At 47.9% G+C, this 9,085-nt stretch overlaps 1 long non-coding RNA gene and 1 pseudogene across 2 annotated transcripts; both read right to left on the bottom strand.

Annotated features, from left to right (window-relative positions):
• Positions 1-1,423: 1,423 nt before the first annotated feature.
• LOC148046343 (E3 SUMO-protein ligase KIAA1586 pseudogene) lies at positions 1,424-4,046 on the bottom strand (annotated as a pseudogene). Its single transcript, XR_015696497.1, has 2 exons — positions 1,996-4,046; positions 1,424-1,897 (listed from the first exon to the last, which is right to left on the bottom strand). The product of XR_015696497.1 is annotated as an E3 SUMO-protein ligase KIAA1586 pseudogene (transcript).
• A 186-nt stretch (positions 4,047-4,232) lies between these two features.
• On the bottom strand, positions 4,233-8,205 carry LOC148046342 (uncharacterized). Its single transcript, XR_015696498.1, has 3 exons — positions 8,153-8,205; positions 6,398-6,484; positions 4,233-4,352 (listed from the first exon to the last, which is right to left on the bottom strand). It is a non-coding gene; the product is annotated as an uncharacterized LOC148046342 (long non-coding RNA).
• Positions 8,206-9,085: the final 880 nt, after the last annotated feature.

Genomic DNA, 9,085 nt, shown 5'->3' with positions numbered 1-9,085 from the left:
TGTGTTCTGATGAGGGGGAAAGAGAGGACTTTCCTTACGCCCGCATCAGAGCTGGACGTAAGGACTTTACCCCATTGATGAGGCGGGCGGCGCGGATTGTAGCAAGGACGGCCGCCGATCGCAGCCTGGCTGCGCTGGCGGGGACGGGCGGGGCGGGGTGAGACTCCCCACTCGCCAAGATGGTAGGACTCCAAGTCCCATCCCCTCCACCCGTCCCCACCAGCGCAGCCCCTGCCGCATCAGCCGGAATCTAATTTCCCCCTCATCAGAGCTCGGCGCGGATTGTAGCAAGGACGGCCGCCAATCGCAGCCCGATTGCGCCAGGGGGTTCCGCTGGTTGAAAGAAAGTCCTTCTTTGCACCAAGCGCTTTTCCCTCCCAACTAATTATAACTAATTATATTAATTAGATAGATCAGTGTTTCTCCACCTTGAAGACTTGAAAATATGTGGACTTCAACTCCCAGAATTCTGGGAGTTGAAGTCCACACACTTTCAAGTCTCCAAGGTGGAGAAACACTGAGATAGATGATCCACGGTGTTTATTTTTGGAAAAAAGCGCCTCCTGCTCTGGACTGCCGGGAACGCGATCGCGTCTCTCTCTCTCTCTCTTCCCCCCACCCCCGGCTGTTCCCACCCGGGAATGTTCTGGCGGGCTAGGCGGAGGGTGCGTGTGCGTGCATGTGTGTCAAGGGTGGGGAGGCTAAGAGGGCGAGGTGAGATCCTGGCGGGGACCGCATTTCACCCGCCGAGCTTCCTTTTCCCCCGTCTTTTCCTCCGCTCGCCGACTTCCTTTCTCCCGTGGCTGATAGGTGGGTGGGTTTCCCTCCTCCTCCTCCCTGCTGGACGTGGATCTGCGGCGTGGGTGGCCGTCCTTGTTGCCCGCCGGCGGCAGGTCGCGGCAAAGAGAGGGAGAGGGAGAGAGAAATGCCGCCGCTCCCCGGCTCGCCTCTTTTTCCCGGGATCACCGTGATGCTTTGAGTTTTCCTTCTGCGGAGGTGGGGTGGAAAGAAGAAGAAGTGGGGCCCTTCCCCGCTTCTTCTCGGACTACCTAAGCATTGGGTGCGCTGTCCCCATCTGGGAAAGTAGTGCTGACTCATCAGGTGTCTGGGAACGGGTGAGGCTGAGGAGCGGCTGGGGGTGGGGGGTGTTTCACAGAGCGGCTGGGGGTGGGGGGTGTTTTACAAAGGGATGAGGTGGACTGAATTACCCCCTTGTATCTGCTGGCTGCAGCCTTCTGTGTGCAGAGTCCAGACACTGCTGACTCATCAACATGAGGTCACCCATAAGTATGCTCTGCACACACACAGACACACACACACAAAAAGGAATGGGGGCTAACTAGGGTTAAGGGGAAGAAAGGAAAAAGGGGGACCCAAACAGATAATCTGCTGATTCATCATTTTGGGGGTAGTCAGACTTGACCTCGGATCCCCTTTCTTTCAGCTGTTTTGTCTATAAGCCCTTGTGACAGTTGCTGACCCTTAGCATTACTGTAGCACTGTGTGTATTTATAGGTAGGGAAGAGTGTGAACATGGTAAAAATGGTTTATGGGGTCATTGGGAATCCTTTGGGGAATGAATGGGAGAGCTGCTGGGATGTCCTTATACTCTGTGCACACCGATGCTGACACTCTTGTTTTGGATGGTAAAATTGTAGGTCCTGAAAACCTTAGCTTTACTGTTTTTCTTTGAAATAAATATTCAAAAACATTATTGGTATCTATTTTTATTTTTGAAATTTACCGGTAGCTGCTGCATTTCCCACCCTAGGCTTATACTCGAGTCAATAACTTTTCCAGTTTTTTGTGGTAAAATTAGGTGCCTCGGCTTATATTCGGATCGACCTATACTCGAGTATATACGGTAGGTTGATTGGCTTTGCTTGGCTCCAAATACCTGCACAAAGGACAGACACGGAAAGAAACGCCTTAATTGCTGGCACTTACACCTTACATAAGAATAACACAATGAAAGAGATACACTCAAGTACTTACTTGTCTTACTGCTTTTCTGGTTGTTGATATCTCCATACTGTTCTTAGGCTTCCCGATTCCTCTGTTGCAGCTTTCTTCTTCTTTACGCGTGGATCATCAGCCGTGGGGTGGTGCGCTCTGAGCCAAACTTTCACAGTAGGAATTGGGTCCCATCTCTCAACAGGTATGCCAACAACACTTATCACCATCAGGTTACTGATGTTTGGAATGGTTAGGCTTGTTCTTTGCTGTGAACATATGAGGTTCATTTTTGAGAACCCCCTTTCCGCCTCTGCTGAACTCACAGCAATTGTCCTGACAATGTCTCTAGCTCTTCTGACAGTGTCAGGAATTTTGTAGTTCTTTGGATTTTTCAGCACATTTTCCAAAAAATCCCTGTAGTCGTTCAAATCAATTTCATAATTAAAAACGCGGCGAAATTCAACCAATGCTTCCTCTCCATCAGCCCATGGAACGACTACATCTTTCATGTCCCAGCTATCTGGCTCCAAATAGGTGATAAAGTGTAACTTTTGTGCTGCTGGCAATAGGCTACCTGTTCTTAGATGGTCGCAATCCATCAGCCTTTTCTTTAAGTTGGTGATGATGCTTTCCAAAAGTTTTTCACGGGGAAGGGCAACAAACCGTTGATTTGGAGCTAAATTCATGTTTTGGTAGGCTTGTGTTTCTAACAATTTCTCAAGTTCATTCTCATATTCGCCCTTTCTCTGTAGTAGCACTTCAACACCACCGATTGTTCGCAACACTAGCTTTTCGGCCACGATGATGTTTGTCACTCTCTCCTGTAGGGAATCTGACAGGGCAGCAATCTGAAGTAGGATGTCAATCATCAGGGCCAAATCCTGCAAAAAATTTAAATTTTGAAAGCGGGAAGCCATGCCTGGGAACCTTTCGTTGCCTTGAAAAAAGTGATATAGCGCTGGATAAGCACGCCACACAGCCATGGTTGCCCTTAAACTACAGGCAGCCCATCTTGGTCCCAAAACTCTGCCAATCTTCACTATTTCGATGCCCAATTGTGCAGAAATTTGGAATAGGTCCCTCTGGCTCTTGCAGGATTTGTGGAAGATGGTGTGCACTTTATCCAGGAAGATCTTGAAGTGGTTGACCTGCTTCACTTCTCTTATTGCATCATCCAGCACAAGTTGCAGGCGGTGGTTCAAGCAGTGCCAGATGATGATCCTTGGGAATTCTTGAGTTATTCTGGCGCTGACTCCAGATTTTCTTCCAAGCATAACGTTGGCGCCATCGGAGCAGAAAGCGATTAAGTTCTTCCGTAGATATTCGGTGGTGAATCCAACTTTGTGCAAGCTTTCCATTGCTGCGGAATATATGGTCTCCGCATCTTGTCTCTCTAATTCCAGAAGGTCAACAAAGATGGTTGCTGGGCATTCTGGATCCTCAACTCTAACAAAAACTATCAGCACTGCTGTCATTGAAAGTGTTGAGGCTTCATCAATTATTAGGCACACCTTTCGATTATTTGCAATAATCGTTGAAAACACGGTGGTCTTGATCTGTTTCGCAATGAACTCAACAATTTTTACTGCAGTTCTTTGTGAATGCAAGCCAACTCCAACATCCACTCCAAGCGTATTCAGCAAATTTACTTGCGCTTCGATGTATGAGAATGGCTGACATCTCTGCGCCAGATCGTAAACGGTGGAAAATATTGTGCAGGTACTGGATAAATGTTTCTCAGTTGACTTATCCAGGGATTTGGTGAAAGCTTCCTGCTCCTGTTGCTTACTGGTCTCCACGCAAATAAGGTGTGCCTTTGACTGAAAATGTTCCCTTAATTTTTTTCTCAGCGATGCTGGTTGTACATCCTTGCTTTTCCCTGATGTTGACACCTGGAAATGTTTCCACTCTTTGGAAACATGAATACCTTTCTCCAACGCGAACATGGGTTTTGCACAGTATGCACAACCCAGCTTCTTGTTGGATACTTCCAGTCCATCAAACCTCTCCTTGAAGTGTGTGTATTGCTGCAAATTCCAGCAGTCAGGAAGTTGTAAAACTGCAGTGGAGTCGATGGACTGGCTGCTTTCTCCGACCTCAACTGGTGGTAGTGGTTGTGCTGGCGGTGCTGGTGCAGCTGGCGGTGCTGGTGCAGCTGGTGGTGCTGGTGCAGCTGGTGGTGCTGGCGGTGCTGGTGCAGCTGGCGGTGCTGGTGCATCTGGTGGTGCTGGCGGTGCTGGTGCAGCTGGTGCGGCTGGCGGTGCTGGTGCAGCTGGTGCGGCTGGCGGTGCTGGTGACTGCTTTGGATCAGCTGATTCATCAACTCTTGGCTTTTTGCAGAAGAAAGCGGTCAAACTCTGTTGCCTCTTCTTCATTGTGCTAAGTAGATCTAACTGCTGCCAAAGAAATAAAACAATATTGGACTCAATTGTGGTTGTAAGTTGAGGACTCTGTAGGTAACAAGAAGGGACCTCTGCTTTCAACCAACAATGTACAGTCTTTTCAGGAAGGATGAGAAACAGGAAAGATATAAACAAACAGGAAAGATATAGTCTTTCATCCAAGAAGATAGTTCAAGAACGAATGTCATATTCCCAGAGCAATACAGAAGATAGTTCAAGAACGAATGTCATATTCCCAGAGCAATACAGATTTCCTTTTTCTGAAATTTAGTTCTCAGTTCCAAAAGACAGGAATATATGAATGCATATGAAATTATGAATTAGTACTTAGGTCGGTCCAAGAAGCTATTCAGAAGTTAGTGGTTAGAAGAGCAATCGTAAAGGTAGATTACGTGGGATGTGTTTGCACAACAGTGGAAAAACAGAGATATGTAAATGAATAAATATTACAATGTGCAGGAATAAATAAATTGACAATTAAAATCAAGAAGGCTTTGAATACTTTTTCACGTGGGATTGGTTTTAGCTATTGCCAACTAACGGAAACAGGAATTAGAAAGCCAAAAGTATGAAAGAAAAGACCAATTATGTAAAGAAAGGTCCCTAAAATGTATAAGGAAATATTACTAGATCATTATTAATGCGTAGATAACTGCGGGACATTACACACACACACACACACACACACACAAACTATGATGGAAAACACAAAAAAATAAGAACCCCCCCCCCCAAAAGACTGCGAATGAAACCAGGTTTTTTTTTCCCTAAGCCTAAGGACAGGAAAGACAAAGCCACTGGAATAAAAACCATCAAGGCATTGCGGGCAATTTTAAAGGACAGGCATTCACAGAACCATCAACCACCTCAGAATTACCTAAACAATGAGGGTAAAACACACTAAATCTGATTTTCTAGTATACATACACTTAGCGACCATTTTTCACACTTAGCGACCATTTTCACACTTAGCGACTGTTGCAGCATTCTCATGGCCACGCGATCAAAATTTTGATGCTTGGCAACAGATTCGTATCTATGCTGGTTTCAGTGTCCTGGGGTCCTGTAATTGCCTTTTGTGACCTTTTGACAAAGTCAAATGGGGAAACCAGATTCACTTACTTATATTACTAACTTATCAGCTGCAGTTATTCACTTAAGAACTGTGGCCAGAAAGGTGGTATAGTGACCAAAGTTACAATGGCATTGAAAACAGTGACTGATGACCATTTTTCACACTTAGCGACCATTTTCACACTTAGCGACCGTTGCAGCATTCTCATGGCCACGCGATCAAAATTTTGATGCTTGGCAACAGATTCGTATCTATGATGGTTTCAGTGTCCTGGGGTCATGTAATTGCCTTTTGTGACCTTTTGACAAAGTCAAATGGGGAAACCAGATTCACTTACTTATATTACTAACTTATCAGCTGCAGTTATTCACTTAAGAACTGTGGCCAGAAAGGTGGTATAGTGACCAAAGTTACAATGGCATTGAAAACAGTGAACTGATGATCATTTTTCACACCTAGCGACCATTTTCACACTTAGTGACCGTTGCAGCATTCTCATGGCCACGCGATCAAAATTTTGATGTTAGATCCCAAGGTTTCAGTAAAACTATTCAATCATAATTAGTTTCATGCATTAGGATTATTTCAAAGCACAAGCAATAATTCATATTTCATTTCAAACTATGGCAACACACAATAACATAAATGAAACCATTACTAATATTCAACACACAATAAGTTACAATAAAACTATTATAAAAAATTCAATGCACAATACATTTCAAAGTATTGAGTGTAGAATACTTTAAAAAGGTTTATTTTAATTTATTTTGGATAGAATCTTTTTTTAAATAATCTAAGACGATTTAAAAAAATATTATATCCAAAATAAATTAAAGTAAACCATTTTAAAGTATTCTACACTCAATACTTATATGTAAAACTATTATAAAAAATTCTATGCATTAAATAAAATATTTTAAAATACATTAAAATAATAATTAAATAAAACCGGGCCACTTACCAGCAGCAGGCAGAATCAGCAGCACTCCGATGCGATGGATGGATCCTCGTCGCGATGGCAGGCAGCAGGAACAGGTAAGAAACCTGACTGGAGGGACAAGGCTAGGTAAAGTCACTTAGGTTGCTTGGCATGCTTAGCAAGCCAGGCGAGGGTAGAGGGGGGGGTGGGGGTCTTCCCTAGCAAAAACTAGACAGCCGCCGCCACGGCCACGCGTAGTACGCGAGGCGGCTCCCCCCCACCCGAAAGCGGCTACGCAAGGCCGCGGCTTTCGCAAGGGAGGCCGTGCCCCCAGCCCGACCAGAAGACGGCCACGCGTAGTACACGAGGCCGTGGGTTTCGCAAGGGAAGGCCTGGAGGACTTCCCTTTTGCAAGCGAGGCCGCCGCCGCCACCCGTACCACCCGGAGGCGGCCACGCCGCCTACGCGAGGCCGCGGCTTTCGCAAGGGAGGCCGCGCCCCCAGCCCGACCACAAGACGGCCACGCGTAGTACACGAGGCCGCGGCTTTCGCAAGGGAAGGCCTGGAGGACTTCCCTTTTGCAAGCGAGGCCGCCGCCGCCGCCCGCACCACCCGGAGGCGGCCACGCGGCCTACGCAAGGCGGCGGCTTTCGAAAGGGAGGCCGCCGCCGCCCCCCACCCGGAGGCAGCCACGCGGCCTACGCGACGCCGCGACTTTCACGAGGGAAGGCCTGGAGGACTTCCCTCGCGAAAGCTAGGCGGCTACCAGCGGCCCCCCCACCCGAAAGCGGCCCCGTGGCCTACTCGAGGCTGCGGCTTTCGTAAGCAAGGCCGCCGCCGCCCCCCCACCCGGAGGCAGCCACGCGGCCTATGCGACGCTGCGGCTTTCACGAAGGAAGGCCTGGAGGCCTTCCCTGGCAAAACCTAGGCCGCTACCGCTGCCACCCCTATCCCCCCCCAGCTTCCTACCGCCGCTACCACCGCTGCCGTCGCCACCGCCCACCCGAAGTCCCGCCGCTAGCGTCCCGAGTCTTGCCGCCAGGGCTTGGTTGCTTACCTGTGGGGAAAGCAGCAAGCTCCTGGAAGGCGTGAAGCGTGAAACGAGGCGTCTCGGCAACAAACAAACCCTTTGGAAAAGACTCTTTGAGAGAAAGATTCTTTTCAAAAGAGGAATGTTAGCCGTTGGCGCCACACTTTTAAACGAAGCCAGCCCGCTCACTGATTGGCTGGACTCCAGCCAAACGGTGAGCGGGAGGCTGCGCTTAGTCCAGACGGGCGGGGGAGCGCGCGACAGGGCCCAGGACCGGCGTTCCCGGAAGTTCCTTACTTCCGGCTTCACCGACGAACCGGATCGTGCGATCCGGTAGGAACCCAGCCCTGATACACCTCCACAAGGAAGGGGACATGTTTCTCTGTAAATGACCGATGTGAGAGTTTCCTCTGCACAACTGTGCATCCATCTGCAACTCTTGAAGTTTGGGATGGAGAACCTGCAGCTTGGCCTAAGCACAGTGTTTTTGCAAACAGCCAGACAATCATAAATACTCCAGAAACTGTGGCTAGACAGCCACATGTGTCATTCACTTTCTTCAAAACTGTGACTTTAAATAATTCTTATCTCCCCCCCCCCCAAGAAATTCTTAGGATCAAAATAGTCTCAGGAACTTCTTGAAGATGAGACAAATGACGAATGAGATGCATAAATAAAATAGATACACAAAATAAAGCCTCAATGCAATAGATGCGGAAATGCAGAAAATGGTTATGGGTGAGCAAACATAGCAGAAGCTCTGTTACCTCTTGTCTTCTTGAATATGGTGTTTGCAAGACCACAATCCTCTGAAATTCTATGTTCTTCACCCGTCTGGGACCCAGAAGACTCTATGGTGCTCTCAGGGGCATTGCTGGCCATGTGCTGCTGAGGGTCAGATGGATACAGACGCATTTCATGTTTGCAGGTTTGGCAGGTTCCCCTCCCTTCCTCACCTATGGTGGCCTGAAACTGGGCATTTGAGTCTGTTTTCTTCTCTTTGTCCCGCTCTGTTGATGCTATGATCAGTTACACCTGGAAGAAATGAAGGAAAGAAGGAGGGAAGGGGACAGATGAAAGGGAGGAAGGAAGGAAGGGGGAAAGTAGAGAGATAAAAGGAAGGGAGGGAATGAGAGAAGGAAGGAAGGAAAGGGAGGGAGGAAGGAAGTGGACAAGAAAGGGAGGGAGTGAATTAGGGAAGGAAGGAAGGAAGGAAGGAAGGAAGGGGAGAGATAAAAGGGAGGGAGGGTATGGGAAGGAAAGGAAGGAAGTGGATAGGGAAGGGAAGGAGGGAATGAGGAAGAAGTGGACAGATAAAAGGGAGGGAAGGAATGAGAAGGAAGGAATGGAGGGAGGGAGGGAAGGAAAGGAAGGGAGGAAGAGAAGGGAGGATAGATGAAAGGGAGGGAGGGAGGGAAGGAGAGAAAGAAGGGAGGGAAGGAGGAAAGGAAGGAAGGAAAGGGAGGAAGGGAGAGAAGAGGGAGAGAGGGGATAGATGAAAGGGAGGGAGGGAAGGAGAGAAAGGAGGATAGGAAGGAAGGAAGTGGACAGATGAAAGGGAAGGAGAGGAGGAAGGGTTTAATAAAGTGGTTTGCCAAAAACAAGAGATACTGTTTCAGACATTCTCCTGTAACTCATTTCCTATATTAAACAAAAACTTATGCAGCTGGTCCTCGACTTAGAACTACAACTAAGCCCAA

This window comes from Thamnophis sirtalis, unplaced genomic scaffold (assembly GCF_051295495.1).
Source record: "Thamnophis sirtalis isolate CommonGarterSnake01/CBP01778 unplaced genomic scaffold, rThaSir2_p1.2 scaffold_4, whole genome shotgun sequence".
In the NCBI taxonomy this organism is placed as follows: domain Eukaryota; kingdom Metazoa; phylum Chordata; class Lepidosauria; order Squamata; family Natricidae; genus Thamnophis; species Thamnophis sirtalis.
Note: the sequence above shows the minus strand (reverse complement) of the source record. Positions and strands in the feature narration are given on the sequence as shown.